This window comes from Delphinapterus leucas, chromosome 8 (genome assembly GCF_059928025.1).
Source record: "Delphinapterus leucas isolate spDelLeu-1000000601 "Yukka" chromosome 8, BTC_Dleu_Yukka2, whole genome shotgun sequence".
Classification (NCBI taxonomy): Eukaryota; Metazoa; Chordata; class Mammalia; order Artiodactyla; family Monodontidae; genus Delphinapterus; species Delphinapterus leucas.
In genome coordinates, this window is record NC_143136.1 from 38,853,604 (window position 1) to 38,873,765 (window position 20,162).

Consider the following 20,162-nt stretch of genomic DNA (forward strand, 5'->3'; position numbering starts at 1 on the left):
TTTTTTGCGGTACGCGGGCCCCTCACTGTTGTGGCCTCTCCCGTTGCGGAGCACAGGCTCCGGACGCACAGGCTCAATGGCTATGGCTCACGGGCCCAGCCACTCTGTGGCATGTGGGATCTTCTCGGACCGGGGCACGAACCCGTGTCCCCTGCATCGTCAGGCAGACTCTCAACCACTGCACCACCAGGGAAGCCCTGAAAGTGCTTATTGAATACTCTTTAGGTGTATTGTATAACAGGTAAAACAACAACAACCATTGTGGTAGATTTACATTTAAAGATAGCAAACTTTACATGTAAAGTATAGAATATTATGGAATGTGCTATTATATCTTCAATGTTATCTATGCTTAAAATATTTATGGGGCTTCCCTGGTGGCGCAGTGGTTGAGAGTCCTCCTGCCGATGCAGGGGACATGGGTTTGTGCCCCCGTCTGGGAGGATCCCACATGCCGCGGAGCGGCTGGGCCTGTGAGCCATGGCCGCTGAGCCTGCACGTCCGGAGCCTGTGCTCTGCAACGGGAGAGGCCACAACAGTGAGAGGCACCGCGTACCAAAAAAAAAAAAAAAAAATATATATATATATATATATATATATATATATATTTATGGATTGTTTAGGTTTAAAGAATAAAGGTAAAATGGGTGAAAGGGAACAAAAGGTTGCAGTTGTAAAATAAGTCCTGGGGATATAATGTACAGCATGGTGACTCTAGTTAATAATGCTGTAGTGTGTTTCGAAGTTGCTAAGAGAGTAGACCTGAAAAGTTCTCATCACAAGAAAAAAAAATGTAAATGTGTATGATGATGGATGTTAACTAGACTTACTGTGATCATTTTTCAGTATACACAAATTTTGAATCATTATGTTGTACACCTGAAACTAATATAATGTTATATGTCAATTATACCTCAATTAAAAAAAATAAAGGCCAATAATAGAGGAATGGATTGTGTTATAGGTTTTGGTTTTTTTTTCTTGGTCAGAGATACTGTGTTAGTGGTAGATTCAAAAGTAAAACTAGTTGAAGGTTTAGGGAAAGTCTTTTGTATCCAAAGTAAGTGATGTAAAATGTTGCAGGAAGGTTGCAAAATGGTGGCCCTCAAACTTGCTTTATTTGGCCCCAAATTGGAATATGTCACATGAAAAAAATCCAGATTTCTAGCATCTCTTAAAAAAACTCTAATATTTGGCCCCATGGATAAAAGTGGCAATTAATTGCTCACTGCCTGTTTTCCAGGTCCCCACCTGTGTCCCCATAGTCCCCATCTTTCACACGGGGTGTGTTTATAGCTGGCTTTGTTAATTTTCCTTACCTGCCTGGCCCCCAGGGGCATTGGAGTTTGTGACCCTTGGTACGGAGTAATGCGTCAAAATCCCTCTTGGATCACAGAATGTCCAGTGAGCAGGCTGTGGTGAAGGACACCCACTGAAAGAGAATCTGTCAGATTGCCCTACTAGTGATGTCACAACTCCTGTTACCCTGATTCTCAGGGTCTGCTCGGAATAGTTGCTGTTCTCTTTACCCCACCTTGCACCCTCCTCTGTCCCTACTCTCCTACTGGCCTTTCTAGAAAACTTCATGCATCATCCTCTGCTCGCCTCTTACAGCTTTCTCCTTTGAATTACACAGTTTTCTCATGCAGTGCTAACCTTACAATGCTAACCTTACAATACTTTGTCTTCCTCGTTCAGGCCTGTTTGTTCCTTTAATCACACCTATCATACTTTGTAATCATATACTTATTTATGTGCTTACTTATTTAATACCAAGTTGTAAGCCCTATGATGGGCCCTCCCTGCTTGTTCATCACTGAACTCTCAACCCCTGCTATTGTGTGTGGCATACATCAGGCACTCACATATTTGTTGGATGAATGAAACGATGGTATTGGCACAGTAGGCTTGAAGGTGGGTTGTGGAATTAATTTGCACCTCTGCAGTGTGGCAGTCAGTCCTGATTTAAAGCCCATTTCTATTTGAATTATCTCAGAAAATGAATGGAAATATTGATTGATGTTTTGATAAGTTTATTAATTACAATTCTGGTGCTTGTGTTTTCACATTTGGGAAGGTAGTCCTTTAAAATTCTAAAAGTAATTTATTTATTGTACCTGTATTATCACAGATTGCAAAGTCTGATTTTTGGAGATTTACCAGAGGGGAGAAGTCCTTACTACTAATTGCTTGTGATTACAATTCTGAGGGGAAAAATAAGTCACCATGAAATTAGTTTCATACTAATTAAAACTTCAGTGCTACATAATAACTAGAACCACTTGCCCATAAACTCTTTGGGGTTTTTGATCATAGCATTAAAAAAATAGATGCCTAAGCAAAAAAAAAAAAAAAAAAAAAAAAAATCCCCATATTTGTGGAAAATACTACTAAAGTCCCACTTAAAAAAATCTTTGAAAGTCTTTAGTGTTGATGGCTGGAAGGTTTGTTTGTTTGTTTGTTTTAAATATTATGAAGTATAACAAAGGGAATCTTTCTAAAGAAAATATTACGATTCTATTAAACCCTTTAAATTTTTCTGCATTCGCACCAGAAGCTTATTTAAACATTTAATAATTTACTTTTTGTCCTGCTTTTGGTAGAAATATTTTTTTATACAGAGTAATAATTGTGGTTATTTGAAACCTCAAGATGAAAATATTCGTAAAAAGAAATCCTTTAGGAAATCACGGGGTTCTCTTCAGGGGTGGAGAAAATGGAGGAGAAATGAAAGAAACGAGTGCTCATTCCGTGATAAGATGTCTTTGGGGGATGAGGGGGATGGAGGGCAAAGAGGAAGAAGGAGGCAAGCTGGAGAAGTGCATTCTGGGGTAATTTGCATATCCTCAGCAATACCAGTGGGAGGCTGGGGTGAAGGAATTAAATCTGCTAAAGAACCAAAATACTGTTCTTTCTTATACCCCCACTTACTCAACCTACACATAACCCTGCACACATATTGATGCTTTTCATAATCCATGAATTTTGAAAGTCAAATACTTAAAGCTCATCAGCTGCAGTGAGAATCCAGTAGCATTTTTTTTTTTTTTTTTCAGTGCGCGGGCCTCTCACTGTTGTGGCCTCTCCCGTTGCGGAGCACAGGCTCCGGACGCGCAGGCTCAGCGGCCATGGCTCACGGGCCCAGCCGTTCTGCGGTACGTGGGATCTTCCCAGACCGGAGCACGAACCCGTGTCCCCTGCATCGGCAGGCGGACTCTCAACCACTGCGCCACCAGCGGGAGCCCCAGTAGCTTTCTTTTGCAGTCCATTCAGTTGTGATCTTGCAGAAAATGTTTACTGGTTTAGTTTTATAATTTGTATTTTAGCTGCACCACAGGGAAGGGTGGAAATATTTAGCTTGTTTGTCCTGAATATCCCGAGAGACTGGTGGATGCAAGCTTCTATATTTGACACAGGTGGCTTATTAACTGTTCTTTTCTCCCCTCTGCCCTTGTAGTAAAAGAATTGAAAGCAGGTTAGAAAAAGCAGGTCAGGAGATTTAACGGAAGAAAAGTAAAGTAATATGTTTATGTCTCCTTCCATTTTTCAGAAAGCAGTACTCTTTCAGAGACAGTTGCAGAGGGATAAAAATACCTTCTTGTTTAAAGTAGTCCATTTTTTTTCTCCGTAATACATAAATTGTATAAATAGTGTAAGCAAACAGTATTTAAACAACACTAGCCTATTATAAAATCTCCCAGGACAGTTTAAAATGATGGACCCAGGTTTGCAGAGCATGTTGGAGTCAAAGAGGAATGTTAATGGCACAGGAGAAAAGTAGCTGGACAAACATTTTGGTTGACTGCTCTTAAACCATCTGACCCTGCCCTGGTGGTGGAAAGAATGCGTTAACTTTTCTCACTTGTAGTTCCACTGGGGGAAGAAGACTCCGCGTGGAGTGAGCTGTCCTTTCTCTTAACTGTAACTCCTCAGTTATGTATCATGTTTAGGTAAGTTTTAGAGTTGGTTATTTAGAATTCAAAATGTATTCTTCCATAGAAATAATGTTTTAATTCAGTGATAGAAATGCAGTGGAAAGAGTCCTGGACCTGCAGTCAGATTTTGGAGTTAGATGAAGTCAGGGTTTCTCAACCTCACCACTGTTGACATTTTGGGCTGGTTAATTATTTGTCCTGGGGGTTGTCCTGTGCGTTCATTGTTGAAGGTTTAACAGCATCCCTGGCCTCACCCACTGGATGTCAGTATCAGTCCCCCCCAGTCACGACAATCAAAAATGTTCCCAGACATCGCCAAATGTTCTCCGGAGGGAAAAATCATCCCTGGTTGAAAACCACTGCTCTAAATATATGAGCTAGAGCTTGGTCAGATTATATAACACCCCTTAGCCTGTTTTTCTCTCTAAGTTGGGTATGACTTATTTCAAGAGAGATAGGCAGTGGTTTTGAATGTGCTTTGTAGTCTATCCACGCATGTCTCTCTGTGTGTATATACGTACATATATTAAATTTAGTGTATGCACACCTAAATAGATTTCCCAGTGTTGAGCCATTCTTTTATTTCTGGAATAAAACTTATTGATCATGATTGTTCTTTAAGACCATTTCTGTATTAGATTTTCTAATATTATATTTAAAATGTTTTATACCAAGAGTCATAAGAGAGTTTGGCCTATAGCAGTGTTTCTCAAAATATGGTCCATTTGCCAGCACCAGGTACTGACAGAATGTGACCTACCCTTTGGTAGTGTGCAGATGAATGTTTTAAAAATTGTAATAGGCATACAATTGTTTTAATTAATTTTGACAGATGATACTGATTTTCTATTTATGATAGTGGTAGAAATTTATCTTTTAGAGTAGCCAATCAGTTTAAATGCACATTAAATAATATTTAAATGTACTATAGGTGGTATCTGGATCTGTTAAAAATTGTGAAGATGGTACTGGAGTGATTGAGGTTTGGGAAACATTGGCCTATAAAGTAGTGTGTGTGTGTATGTATGTGTATGTATGTGTGTGTGTGCGTGTGTGTGAGTGGGGAGGAAAGCTCCATATGTATCCTTGTTGGCTTTGTTTTGCAGGTTCTGTGAGCCTCTTAAATGTTCAGAAGCTTTCCATATAGGGGTTATCAGTTCTTCAAAGGCTTGATGGAGTTCACTTATAAAGCCATCTGGGTGTTCCTTTTTTTAGAAGTAGTGTTTTTTTTTAATGACTTTTTTAATGCCTCCCAGAGTTATTGGTCTGTGCGGTATTTTCACCCCTTCCAGGTCCTTCTTGACCTAGAATGCTTCTTTTTTTTTGTTTTTTAAATATCTTTATTGGAGTATAATTGCTTTACAATGGTGTGTTAGTTTCTGCTTTATAACAAAGTGAATCAGTTATACACATACATATGTTCCTGTATCTCTTCCCTCTTGCGTCTCCCTCCCTCCCACCCTCCCTATCCCACCCCTCTAGGTGGTCACAGAGCACCGAGCTGATCTCCCTGTGCTATGCGGCTGCTTCCCACTAGCTATCTATTCTACGTTTGGTAGTGTACATATGTCCATGCCACTCTCTCACTTTGTCACAGCTCACCCTTCCCCTCCCCATATCCTCAAGTCCATTCTCTAGTAGGTCTGTGTCTTTATTCCCGTCTTACCCCTAGGTTCTGCATGACCTTTTTTTTTTATTTCTTAGATTCCATATATATGTGTTAGCATACAATATTTGTTTTTCTCTTTCTGACTTACTTCACTCTGCTTCTTTTAAAGTGACATCAGATCATGTTACCTCTTTGTTCTCTCACAGAGCTTGAATAAGTCAGGTCATTCCAGTTTTTTTCCCTTTTGCCTCTGTCCTTCCTTGACCACTTCATTAAAAGATGAACCCCTTTCCTTGTATCTCCCCACTAACCATCTTTATTTTTCTTTGTGGTACTTATCACCACATGACATGCTACATGGTTATTTCTCTCTGTCCCTCAACATCCCTGCTCCCTCTGCCCCAGGGAAGCTCTACAGTGGGAGAGACTTCATCTGTTTTGTTGACTGTGATAGACCTCGTGCTTGGCATATAGAAAGGTCCTCCGTAAATGTTTGTTGAATGATTAGTATATTTATATTTTCTTAGAAAATTATCCACTTGGTTAGAGTTTCAAATTTATTGGTGTAAATCTGAAGTATTCTGTAAATACTGAATTAGCGGTTGTGTCCTCTTTCTCATTTTTAGTGTTGCTTTTTTCTGTTTTTCTTCTTTTTAAAAATCAGGCTAACCTGTGATTTGTGTGCTCTATCGGTCTTTTAAAAGTATCATCTTTTGCTTTATTAATCAAGTTAATTTCTTTGTTTTTTCTTTCATTAATTGCTGTTTTATCCTTTTTCTTTCTGCTATCTTGGTGTTTAAAAATTATTTTTAAAATTCTTTTTAAACTATAAAATCTTGTTAATATAATATTTTATTCTTGTTACTGTGGATCAACCTTTAACAGGCTACTTAAGGCACAATGTAGCCCAACACCCATACGTAAGACTCTTAAGTCAGCAGCCGCGCATCAGGCAGGAAACTAACACAGTAGAAGGAGAGTAACTGGACTTTCACAGGTACAGGTAGAACTCTGCTGTGTTCTTCACACTTATTCTAGCTTTGTCATCTTGAGCAACTTGCTTAATCTCTCTGACTTCAGTGGGTAAAACTGTGGAGAGTAATAATGGTTGTGAAATTTTGTGAAGAGTAAGTGAGAAAATATGTGTAGGAAGCATGGTTCCTAAATGTAGAAGGCATGTTCAAAACCTCGTTCTCCAGTATTTGAGTGCATGATACATAAGGTTTGATCATACACTCCATCCCAAAGAACTCACAAATAAACAAATAACTCAAGTCAAGTAGAAGAGATATGTCAGGGAAAAAGGGAGTGAACTTGAATTCTTATGAGGGTGAGGGCTGCTGTGGAGGAAGAAGGGGAGAATTGTGCTCTTAGATGGAAGGGTAACATAAAACAGAAAGTAACATGATGTAGAGGTTTGTGGACCCGTGGGCTGGCATGGATCTGTAAGCATCCCCCTGAAGCCCATGCCATTTGCCTGGTGGGTAGACAGAGGAAGAAGAAGGAGAGATAACTGCTGTGATGATCATATGAGACAGCCTTGCTACCAGGTGTCTCTGGCTTGGAGGGACTGAGTGGAGAATTAGTCAGGTAGAAGCATTCAGGAGGTGAGCCCAGGAGAGTATGGACTGCATCTCTGTGATTGGGGGTTGGCTGTACCAGAGTCCAGGCACCACTGCTTATCCAGGCATTGCATGGCCTCTGCCATTTTTGAATCAAGCAAGCATGGGCTACTCCCAGATTAGAAGCACCTGGGGTTGATTTGACAGCGGGAGTCATTGGGTTGGCTCTGCTGTGGAAGACTCATGAAGAGCAGAGCAAAGCCTGTGGTGGGAAAAGTACTTTAATTAAGTTTTGGGGTATAATTTAATAAACAACATATTAGACACTGCTTATGGTGTAAATTTTTGTGTTTGTGTTTCTGTCCCTGTGAGAGGGCGGAACTGGTCTTGAGCAGAGGCTTGGTAAATATCAGTTCCCTTTCACCTACCTTCTTGTTTCCTTTTTCCCCACCCAATTCTTCTGGGCTGTGCCCTGAACTCTGCTGTTACGGGGAGACACCCTTCTGCAGTAGCAGAGTACTGGCCCTCTCCTTTCCCCTTCCCCATCCTTCTACTGCTCTTGGCCGTCTGGGTGGAGGAACGCGATAGTGGGGAGTGGTGGGATCACTTGGTGGCATCAGGATAGTAGGTTTTTTCCCTGGCCCCTGACTCCTCTATTCCTCTTACTCTCTTGCTGCTCTTAAACGATACTGAAGACTGACACTGAACAATCTAATCTCCTGCCTCTGTACCTCAAGAGTACACTTGTGCCCTTAGCACTGGACAAGAGGCCCTCCCTCCCCGCGGGTCTAGGAGTCCACGGGGTCAAGCAATGCATCCACATGGAGCCTGTGCCTAGATTCGCCCTGCCTTCTGAAACACCCTCTAGGCACTCTGGGTACTGGATTTCCCTGCCCCAAAGCCCCAAGCCTGCTTCTAGGGCCTTCTTGGCCTCTTCATGGGAGTTCCTATTAAGGATAGACAGGGAAGCCAGTGTGCACACCCTTAGGCCCAAGGGGTGTCTAGAAGGCAGTTTTTTTATAGAAGGTGTGAATAGGGCTTGAGGAGCTGGCTCCATGTCCACAAGTATGCATGAATGAGGCCCTTTGTCTTGGACAGAGCTGGGGGTAGAAAGAGAAGGGTACCTGGCCCCTTTGGTAAGTCACATTCCGGTTAGAATTCTCCATTCAGACCTGGCCTTTCAAGTCATTATGAGGGTCAAGGTAGGAGAATAGAATATATTTGTTAGGTTAATTTATAGCCTTTCAGTATTTAGACATATGGGAGGAGGTGAGCCTCCATTTGTACTTTTGCCCTGAACCTTCTGTTGGTAGCAGTGGACCTGCATAAGAGCATGGCTCCAGCTCCTGTTGGTATTGGAAGGATCAAGGCTGGGTAAAGAGCATGCTCCCTCCACCCAGCGTAAGCTCCATCAGGCAGGGACCATCACTGCTCCAGCTCTCCATTGTTTCTTAGAACAAAGCCTGGCACATACTTGTTAAATGAAAGAAGGAATAGTCATGAGATCTGAGCAGCAGTGGAAGGGAGGGAATTATTCACCAGTGGAGGGGAAGAGAAGGGAAGTTCCCTTCATCACTGGGGTGAGATTATGTGTAACAGACGAAGAGTCAGCTGTTCCAGGATGCTCTTCAGTATCCATTTTCCTCTTGGATCATGCAAAGTTTGAAAAGTTATGTAACATTTAGGGACAGTTATGTGAATGTGTTAATATATTGTTGTTTGACTTTGTACCTGTAGCATGTTTTCTCTCTGAGGGAAGGAAACTTCACAATAATGTCCTGATTCACATTTTCACCAGAAATATCCATTACAGGATGGTATGTGGTTCAACTAAGTTGAAAGGAAGGAAGGAAGGAAGGAAAGAAGAAGGAAAACAAACATAAACAACCCCCCCCACCCCGACTACCAGAGTTGGTTAAATGAAGACAAATAAATAGGAAATATGTTATAAAACTATTGTGTTTGTTTTTGATCATTGAGACTAAATTTGAAAGCAAAATGGGAATGTTATATTTTATGACTATCTTTTCATGTAAGTCCTAGCACTATTTTGAAAGCATTTTCAAAATAAATAAAACTATGGGAGTTAGATTCAAGGAAAGTCAAGGTTTTCATAGTGAAGAATACTTAGCTCAAGGTGACTTGAGTGATTAAGTTCACTTGTAATCTAAATCATCTGTGGGGACCGGGGGTGGGGAAGTGCAGAAGAGAACGTGAAGCGGGATTCCTCCTGTGTAATGGTCCTTTTTTGAGGAACGTACAGTAACTGAAACTTAGTAAAATAGTATATACTGATCTTGTTTCCGGCTTCAGAAAATTATGCAACAACTCTTTCTGTGTGATGCTCAAGAGAAGTGTAAGCATTCATATTTCCAAACCAGAAGATATCATTTTCCTTTTATATTTAATTAGAAGTAAGCCTAAGTCACTTAATGTTTTGATCTATGATCATACTTATGTGCTTAGATATTGAGAATCTTTTACATTTTAAAGGAGCATTTAAAAAATCTAAAGCAGGAGAAACTGCCCTCATGAATGTAAATGAAAAACACATGGAGGACTTAGACTACTAGTGCTAATTTGAGAATTGGTAGTTAGTTCCTAATTGTGGCATCCCTTCCCACTATCTCTTTAATACCACGCAAAAATTGAAAGAATTTCACAGTAAAGAAAACATAAAAAAAATTTGTCACCTTTTATAACTTATAATTTTAAAAAGTTATTCTGATATTTTAGGGTTTTCTTAAAAGAGATAAAGAAAATGTGTTTCTGCTGCTGCTAGCTTATTTTTTATTACATGAAAATTCTGTGTATTATTACTTTAATTACCACTTTCTGAACAAGGATATCAAAATAAGTAGGTGGTTTCATTATGTTTTTATCTGCACTCACTTTATCTTTCCTCCTTATCCTTATCTACATTTATATTTCAAAGAGAAAAATCTTTACTTTTGGAAATGGTTTAACCCAGCCAATTAGGGCAGGAAAATTAAGGATGTCCTTGCTATTGGAAATTTGCCCTCCATCTGTGGACATTGTGTCCCTCAAGCCAAGTCTGCCTTGACCTTGGTTTCTGAAGTGTTGAGTCCGGGATAGGTGACTGCCTTGTTGACAGAGAAAGGGTGGAGGACAAAAAGAAGTAGCAGCAGGGAATGTGGATAAGAAATGGAGATGTGGAGGGGGCAGTGGTTGTCCTTCAGTTAAGTATAGTCTAGGTAAGTGATTCCCAGTGCTGTTCTGAGACATTTTTGTGGGTTTAGAAAAACATGGACAATGTACTGAGCTTTTTATTAAAACAGGTTATTTAACTTAAGGAATTAAATGGTAACGTGGTAAAATGGTGTTAATTGTGCTAGTTTTTTTTTCCTCTTAAATACCTTTGTTTGACAAAATATAAAGCTACTGTATGTCAGTCTGCAGAATGTTTCTGGAATTTTATTGTTCTGTGAAACCCATAGTCTACCGTTCATTCTTTTAGTGGCAGCAACAATTACTTTGTTAGCGTTTGGTCTTTTTTCCTAGCAGTGGGAATTGTTTCTATGAAAATTATTTGAAATGCTCACATCTTTTAATTAATTTTAGAATATTTTATGTGTGTATATATGTTTGTATATATGTGTTTTATGTATCTATGTATTAAGGAGATCAACCTACTGCTAATGCCTATGTTGTCTTTAGGTCAGGGGATGGGGAATCGGGCTTTCAGTTTGCTTTATCTTGAGTTATATCAAGTTATATGTTGTGCTTTCTTTTTTCTAGAAGTTGATAATTTAAAGTGCTGGGTCTTAGTGAAAAAACTTGAGGAAAGGAAGTTTTATAGTTCTTTAGAGTGTTTTCACATGTACTATCTCATTTAATTCTCACTGCTTGGAGTCATAGAGATAGCATTATTCATTTGAGAATTTCAGTTATGAGCAAGGAGTTTACTGTGCCTTTTTTTGTTTTGTTTTTGAGGAGGGACATTTTTAAGGGTGCTCAAGGTTAGAACAAAATATGTACTAGAACTCGAAATGAAATGGAATCTCAGACTCATTATCCCATCTCTTGTCATATGCTTATATAGAAAAGAGTAGAAATGTAATACACAGGTGAACTTTGTTGTAACAACATCAGGTCTCTCTGAAAGGGCATGCACTTTAATCCTTAACTCAGAATAATGTAGTTAAAAGAAATAAAACCTTTGAGGAAAAGAACTTTCTGGAATTCCTTGAGTTCTTTAGAGAGGTGTTGGGCATTTTGTTAACATTGATGTTTAGTATATATTAAGTTCTTTTTAAAATTTAATTTTTGTCCATTTAAAAGAATGCATGGGGAATTCGCTGGTGGTCCAGTGGTTTGGACTATGAGCTTCCACTGCACGGGGCACAGGTTTGATCCCTGGCCGGGGAACTAAGATCCCACATGCCACATGGCAAGGCCAACAAAAAAAAGTCAAAACAATAATGATAACAAAATAAAGTAAAATAAAAGAATGCATGCATTTTAATATGTTGTTGAGTCCAAGAGTGAGAAGCAAGGCCTAGGATTCAATGTAATATGAAAAGTTGCAGAGTGAAGGACTCTAAATTTGCCTTTGAGAAGGTTATCAGTAAAGATAAAAGATGTCTGAAACTGTCTGTGGATTCTAATAATAAATCCAGCATCATTTTCCAAGTTAAGCCCCTGTCTAAATAGCTTATTTTCTTCTGCATTCCCAAGTCTTTTCAGGGTCTCTTGCTTTGAAACTGTTAAATGCAAATAGCATTATTTTCATTTATTTGTCTAATGTGTTTAAGTTAGCAAACTAGCATTGATTTCAAAAATTAAGAATGCTTAATGCTGGCAAAGGTCCAGTGAAATTAGTACTTTTATATCCTGCAGTCAGAATGAATTTAAGCTTTTTTTTTTTTTTTTTAATTTATTTAGTCTATTTATTTTGGCTGCTTTTGTTCTTTGTTGTGGTGCACGGGCTTCTCATTGTGGTAGCTTCTCCTGTTGTGGAGCACGGGCTTCAGTAGTTGTAGCCCGCGGGGTTGGTTGTCCCGCGGCATGTGGGATCCTCCCGGACCAGGGCTCGAACCACTGTTCCCTGCATTGGCAGGCAGACTCTCAACCACTGTGCCACCAGGGAAGCCCGAATTTAAGCTTTTTTTGAAAGCAGTTTGTCAGTACAGCATAAGAACTTTAAATGTGACCTTTTAATTCCACTTCTGGGTTCCTATTCTAAGAAATAATCAGAAATACATACAAACTTTATGCACAAAGATGTTCACCATAATATTATTCATAAAAATGAACAAAAAGAGGACCTTTGGGCTATTTCCAATAAGTGGGAATAGTTAGAAAAATTATATAGTCAAGCAATAATGTATTTATATAGCTTCTAAACTGATACACGCTGAAAAGTTTGAATTAAATGAGAAAAGAAAACACTTATGCTAGAATGTTAAGAGGAGAAAAAAACAGGATGTAAGATTTATACAACTTCCAGTTATTAGGGAGTGACAGCAGCTCTTGACGTTCCAGTGTGCCTTTACCTTCCTGACGAATTGATGTACTATCATTGCTGAATAGTGGCTTTGTGATTCACTCAGTCAAGTCAGCAGCCACTCATTTCCCATTCACTCTGCCAGATATTAAGCTGGGCCCTGAGGTACAAAGATGAAGAGCCTAAAGTCTCTAGTATCTGAATGCAAACCTATGTTCACTCATAAGTGTTTACTAGTATGGAGTTCTAGTTAAATCTCGCTGCCTGGATTTCTTTCCCGGGTGGAAGGCTTTGTTTGCTTTAGGAATCAAGGTGGGACAAACGAAAGCACAGTCTAAAAGTGGTTAGGAAATCCAACTTACCTTAGGAAATCTTAAGGGGGCCATTTGGTCTGAACAATTTCAGAATGCATATTTTGGGGGGAATCTATAGATCCTAGAATTAAGATTTGGGAGTAAGATTCGATATGCTTTTTAATGTCGTGTCCACATTCCTCCCTCCTTTGGGCTCCTAAAGACCTTCATCTGGTCTGGTTTGAACTAGTCTGTGCTGTCAAGCTGGGATGGGTCTGTCTTCCCCACTTAACGGAGAATCCCTAAAAGGCAGGTACCAAGACTTACCTTTTAGTCTACTTCCCTTCAGCCTTTCACAATGTCTGGTAAATGGTAGGTACTGAATAAATGCTTGGAAAAAAATGAATTACTGATTTCTGTACAGTTAATAACCAGTGTGATACAGAATAGATGGATGAAGAAAAACCAGGTTAACATTTGAGTGACATACAAAACACATGGCCTCCTCAGTGCCATCACTCTTCAGGGGTGAACTTGTAGGAAGAATATCTACTCTGTTTTACAGGCCAGTGAGGTTATATAGTGTTTCATACCTACTATTGATATCTCACCAGAACTTAAATTTGAAACTAATTATAAAGCAACATAAGCTCCTTGGAAGAAAAGTGCTATGCATATCTGAATTGGAAATTTGATTATTTTTAACTCCAGTGGGAGTTCAGTGGCAAATGAAGAGTGAAAAAGGGCTTAAGATTTGGAGGAAAACATGCTGTAAAAAGAATGAGTGTGCTAATTATAAAAAATGCTTGAGATTAGTCATACTGATAGAATATAAACACATGAGAATTACTATATAGGTACATGTGCATTTATAAATATATGTAGGTATATATATGTATGTATATATGGAAAACGTTAATCAGTGTTTCTCATATCAGCACCAGTATATTGCAGTTGTGATAGATAAAAACAAAAATTGTTGAAAACATCAATAAATATTCTCTGAGTCTTACGTTTCAAAACTGTACTAGTAATGCAACAGATTTCTGTGCATTAATTTTGTATCCTGCTACTTTACCAGATTCATTGATTAGCTCTCGTAGTTTTCTGGTGCCGTCTTTAAGATTCTCTATGTATAGTATCATGTCATCTGCAAACAGTGACAGTTTTACTTCTTCTTTTCCTATTTGGATTCCTTTTATTTCTTTTTCTTCTCTGATTGCTATGACTAAAACTTCCAAAACTATGTTGAATAATAGTGGTGAGAGTGGGCAACCTTGTCTTGTTCCTGATATTAGAGGAAATGGTTTCAGTTTTTCACTACTGAGAACGATGTTGGCTGTGGGTTTGTCATATATGGCCTTTATTATGTTGAGGTAGTTTCCGTTTCTGCCCACTTTTTGAAGAGTTTTTATCATAAATGGGTGTTGAATTTTGTCAAAAGGTTTTTCTGCATCTGTTGAGATTATCATATGGTTTTTATCCTTCAATTTGTTAATATGGTGTATCACGTTGAATGATTTGTGAATATTGAAGAATCCTTGCATTCCTGGGATAAACCCCACTTGATCATGGTGTGTGATCCTTTTAATGTGCTGCTGGATTCTATTTGCTAATATTTTGCTGAGGATTTTTGCATCTATGTTCATCAGTGATATTGGCCTGTAGTTTTCTTTTTTTGTGACATCTTTATCTGGTTTTGGTATCAGGGTGATGGTGGCCTTGTAGAATGAGTTTGGGAGTGTTCCTCCCTCTGCTATATTTTGGAAGAGTTTGAGAAGGATAGCTGTTAGCTCTTCTCTAAATGTTTGATAGAATTTGCCTGTGAAGCCATCTGGTCCTGGGCTTTTGTTTGTTGGAAGATTTTTAATCACAGTTTCAATTTCAGTGCTTCTGATTGGTCTGTTTATATTTTCTGTTTCTTCCAGGTTCAGAAGGTTGTGCATTTCTAAGAATTTGTCCATTTTTTCCAGGTTGTCCATTTTATTGGCATATAGTTGCTTGTAGTAATCTCTCATGATCCTTTGTGTTTCTGCAGTGTCAGTTGTTACTCCTTTTTCATTTCCAATTCTGTTCATTTGAGTCTTCTCCCTTTTCTTCTTGATGAGTCTGGCTAATGGTTTATCAATGTTGTTTATCTTCTCAAAGAACCAGCTTTTAGTTTTATTGATCTTTGCTATTGTTTCCTTCATTTCTTTTTCATTTATTTCTGATCTGATCTTTATGATTTCTTTCCTTCTGCTAACTTGGTTTTTTTGTTTTGTTTTGTTCTTCTCTTCTCTAATTGCTTTATGTGTACGGTTAGGTTGTTTATTTGAGATTTTTGTTTCTTGAGGTAGGATTGTATTGCTATAAACTTGTCTCCTAGAACTGCTTTCGGGTTTTGGGTCATAGGTTTTGGGTCATCATGTTTCATTGTCATGTGTTTCCTCTTTGATTTCTTCAGTGATCTCTTGGTTGTATAGTAGCATATTGTTTAGCCTCCATGTGTTTGTATTTTTTACGATTTTTTTCCCTGTAATTGATATCTAGTCTCATAGCGTTGTGGTTGGAAAAGATACTTGATATGATTTCAATTTTCTTAAATTTACTGAGGCTTGATTTGTGACCCAAGATATGATCTGTCCTGGAGAATGTTCCATGAGCACTCGAGAACAAAGTGTATTCTGTTGTTTCTGGATGGAATGTCCTATAAATATCAGTTAAGTCCATCTTGTTTAATGTATCATTTGAAGCTTGTGTTTCCTTATTTATGGTCATTTTGGATGATCTGTCCATTGGTGAAAGTGGGGTGTTAAAGTCCCCTACTATTATTGTGTTATTGTCGATTTCCCCTTTTATGGCTGTTAACATTTGCCTTATGTATTGAGGTGCTCCTATGTTGGGTGCATAAATATTTACAATTGTTATATCTTCTTCTTGGATCAATCCCTTGATCATTATGTAGTGTCCTTCCTTGTCTCTTGTAATAGTCTTTGTTTTAAAGTCTATTTTGTGTGATATGAGAATTGCTGCTCCAGCTTTCTTTTGATTTCCATTTGCGTGGAATATCTTTTTCCATCCCCTCACTTTCAGTCTGTATGTGTCCCTAGGTCTGAAGTGGGTCTCTTGTAGACAGCATATATACGGGTCTTGTTTTTCTATCCATTTAGCCAGTCTGTGTCTTTTGGTTGGAGCATTTAATCCATTTACATTTAAGGTAATTATCGATATGTATGTTCCTATTCCCATTTTCTATATTGTTTTGGGTTCGTTATTATGGGTCTTTTCCTTCTCTTGTGTTTCTTGTCTAGAGAAGTTCCTTTAGCATTTGTTGTAAAGCTGGTTTGGTGGTGCTGAGTTCTCTCAGCTTTTGCTTGTCTGTAAAGGTTTTAATTTCTCTGTCAAATCTGAATGAGATTGCTGCTGGGTAGAGTAATCTTGGTCGTAGGTTTTTCCCTTTCATCACTTGAAATATGTCCTGCTGCTCCCTTCTGGCTTGCAGAGTTTCTGCTGAAAGATCAGCTGTTATCCTTATGGGCATTTCCTTGTATGTTATTTGTTGCTTTTCCCTTGCTGCTTTTACTACTTTTTCTTTGAATTTAATTTTTGATAGTTTGATTAATATGTGTCTTGGTGTTTTTCTCCTTAGATTTATCCTGTATGGGACTCTTTGTGCTTCCTGGACTTGATTGACTATTTCCTTTCCCATGTTAGGGAAGTTTTCAACTTTAATCTCTTCAAATGTTTTCTCAGACATTTTCTTTTTCTCTTCTTCTTCTGGGACCCCTATAATTCGAATGTTGGTGTGTTTAATGTCCCAGAGGTCTCTGAGACTGTCCTCAATTCTTTTCATTCTTTTTTCTTTATTCTGCTCTGCAGTAGTTATTTCCACTATTTTATCTTCCAGGTCACTTATCTGTTCTTCTGCCTCAGTTATTCTGCTATTGATTCCTTCTAGGGTATTTTTCACTTCATTTATTGTGTTGTTCATCATTGTTTGTTTGCCCTTTAGTTCTTCTAGGTCCTTGTTAAATGTTTCTTGTATCTTCTCCATTCTATTTCCAAGATTTTGGATCATCTTTACTATCATTCCTCTGAATTCTTTTTCATGTAGACTGCCTATTTTCTCTCCGTTTGTTTGGTCTGGTGGGTTTTTACCTCGCTCCTTCATCTGCTGCATATTTCTCTGTTTTCTTATTTTGTTTAACTTACTGTGTTTGGGGTCTCCTTTTCGCAGGCTGCAGCTTCGTAGTTCCTGTTATTTTTGGTGTCTGCTCTCAGTGGGTGAGGTTGGTTCAGTGGCTTGTGTAGGCTTCCTGGTGGAGGGGAGTGGTGCCTGTGTTCTGGTGGGTGGGGCTGTATCTTGTCCTGGTGGGCAGGGCCATGTCTGGTGGTGTGTTTTGGAGTGTCTGTGAACTTAGTATGACTTTAGGCAGCCTCTCTGCTAATGGGTGGGGTTGTGTTCCTGTCTTGCTAGTTGTTTGGCATGGGGCATCCAGCACCGGAGCTTGCTGGCTGTTGGGTGGAGCTGGGTCTTAGTGTTGAGATGAAGATCTCTGGGAGAGCTCTTGCTGATTGATATTATGTGGGGCCTGGAGGTTTCTGGTGGTCCAGTGTCCTGCACTTGGCCCTCCCACCTCAGAGGCTCAGGCCTGACACCCGGCCAGAGCACCAAGACCCTGTCAGCCACACGGCTCAGAAGAAAAGGAGGAGAGAAACCCTCCCCCCCAAAAAAAACAAAAAAACAAAAGCAAAGAAACGAACAGACAGAACCCTAGGACTAATGGTAAAAGCAAACCTATACAGACAGAATCACACAAAGAATCGTACACAGACACACTCACAAAAAGAGAAAAAGGAAAAAAGTATGTGTGTGTGTATATATATATATATATATATATACATATAAGGGAAGAGAGCAACCGAACCAATAAGCAAGGCCACCAGTGATAATAAGCACTAAATACTATACTACGATAAACATAAAACCAAAACAAATTAGATGCAGAAGACAAACCTCAAGCCTACAGTTGCTCCCAAAGTCTAGTGCCTCAATTTCGGGAACATTTGTTGTCTATTCAGGTATTCTTCAGGTGCAGGGTTTATCAAGTTGATTGTGGAGATCTAATCTGCTACTCCTGAGGCTGCACTGAGAAATTCCCCTTTCTCTTCTTTGTTCGCACAACTCCTGGGGTTCAGTTTTGGTTTTGGCCCCGCCTCTGCGTGTAGGTCACCCTCAGGCATCTGTTCCCCGCCCAGACAGGAGGGGGTTAAAGAGGCGGCGGATTAGGGCTCTCTTGGTCATTCAGGCCAGGGGGAGGGAGGGATACGGTAGTCATAATTGGAATGTGGGGTGAGCCTGCAGTGACAGAGGCCAGCATGATGTTGCAACAGGGTGAGGTGCACCGTGTGTTCTCCCGGGGAAATTGTCCCTGGATCGCAGGACCCTGGCAGTGGCATGCTGCAGAGGCTTCTGGTGGGGTGTGGATAGTGACCTGCGCTTGCACACAGGATTTTTGGTGCCAGCGGCAGCAGCGTTAGTGTTTCATGCCCGTCCCTGGGGGTGCGAGCTGATAGCCATTGCTCATGCCTGTCTCTGGAGCTCACTTAGGTGGTGCTCTGCCTTCTGTGGGCACATGGGGAAGGAATCCCCTCTCCTCGCGCACCCCAAAACAAAGGTCTCCTGCCTCTACGGCAGTTCCAGACTTTTTCCTGGACTCTGTTGCATCTAGCCGTGGCGCACTAGCTCCCTTCAGGCTGTGTTCATGCAGCCAACCCTAGTCCTCTCCCTGGGATCCGACATCCGAAGCCGGAGCCTTAGCTCCCAGCCGTCACCCTCCCCAGCAGGTGAGCAGACAAGCCTCTTGGGCTGGTGACAGACAAAAGAAACATACGTTTTTAAAAAAGGGATAGACAATACCTAATACACTGACTTCCCTAATTTACTCTTTGAAAGATAATTGGATTGAGAATTCAGATACTCAGAGACTCAGTGTTAAGAAAAAGAAGAGTATTTGCATTAGTAGCAAAGACATAACTGAATTTGTTTATTATCCTGTCTAATTCTGACCTTATTAGAAACATTCAGGCAGATTTTTCTGAAACACCCTGAAATGTGCTTATTTTAATCAGCGGTCTGTATTCTGTTTCCCCCTCTACTTTACAGCAGAGGTTCTGTCTTTTTTTTTTGAAGAGTCACGATCTTTAAGGTTACATCCCTGTTTTCTATCATTACAAATTTGAAAAGCCTTTGTTGTTTTGTCAATAAAATACATCTGTTGAGTTTTTTTTTTTTTTTTTTTTTTTGTGGTACGCGGACCTCTCACTGTTGTGGCCTCTCCCGTTGTGGAGCACAGGCTCCGGACGCGTAGGCTCAGCGGCCATGGCCCACGGGCCCAGCCGCTGCGCGGCATGTGGGATCCTCCCGGACCGGGGCACGGACCCGTGTCCCCTGCATTGGCAGGCGGACTCTCAACCACTGCGCCACCAGGGAAGCCCTCTGTTGAGTTTTTTTAACTGAAATTTTTCTTCAGGAAGGGCAGTTTCTTTGGCAGCTTCAAAAGTAAGCAATGCAAGATGAAGGATGATGCGGACATAAAAGGTATGCAACACTTAATTGCTGCTACTGATGTTAATCACTTTTGAATGTATTTTTCCACCCAAATTTTCTTTCGAATTTCAGGAAAGAGAATACTTTGGTAATAATAGTGGCACCCTTGAATTAGCACCTCAGCAAGAAAAATGTATTTTATCTGAGTTCCCCCTGTGCCCTCACCCCCAACCCTTTACCCTCAATCCTTTGTCTTCTGACTGAGCATGAATTTGCTGGAGAGTTTAATAATTTCAGTTTGATAATCTAGTCTTTAACAGGCTTGACACCTTATGGACTATGTAATTTTATTTTCTATTCTGTCTTCTGTAAACTGCTTGCAGGTTTGGCTGTGGCACTAGACATCGTACCCACTGGTTTGTGGGAGTAACTTACTTACACTGGAGCTTTTTAGTGTGGGGTAGGAAAGTTGCCATAATTCTGTCTAGTGGCCTGGCATCATGCAAACAGGTAGTCTGGGAAGATGCCAGCCTATATGATGTCTGTCAGGTAACAAAGGGACACTGGCTTTCTGACCAGTGTGTACCTGTTGTTTCTGGAACATTCTGTGCTAATCTGCACATTTTGTACTGAGTGTTACCCTCAAGCGTAAGCATTTGTTTTTCTCTATTTACTTTGCAACATTTTTGACTATGTTAGCTTTCCTTAAGAGATTGTATGTTTTTATTTTAAGCATTAAATGGTAGTGTATATTATTTTTAAAT

At 39.8% G+C, this 20,162-nt stretch overlaps 1 protein-coding gene across 7 annotated transcripts in view; it reads left to right on the forward strand.

Moving 5' to 3' along the window:
- The window catches only part of HECW2 (HECT, C2 and WW domain containing E3 ubiquitin protein ligase 2), a 456,160-nt gene that overhangs the window by 85,731 nt on the left and 350,267 nt on the right, over positions 1-20,162 (forward strand). For 2 of the 7 annotated variants that reach the window (XM_089915955.1, XM_089915961.1), the window contains exon 1: positions 571-19,449. The exons of 2 other annotated variants lie outside the window; for them this stretch is intronic. The gene's annotated coding sequence lies outside the window, so the exon portion shown is untranslated. Of the gene's footprint in view, positions 1-569; positions 19,450-20,162 lie in introns of those variants that run through there. 3 more of the 7 variants (XM_089915957.1, XM_089915960.1, XM_089915958.1) reach the window with 3 other exon arrangements.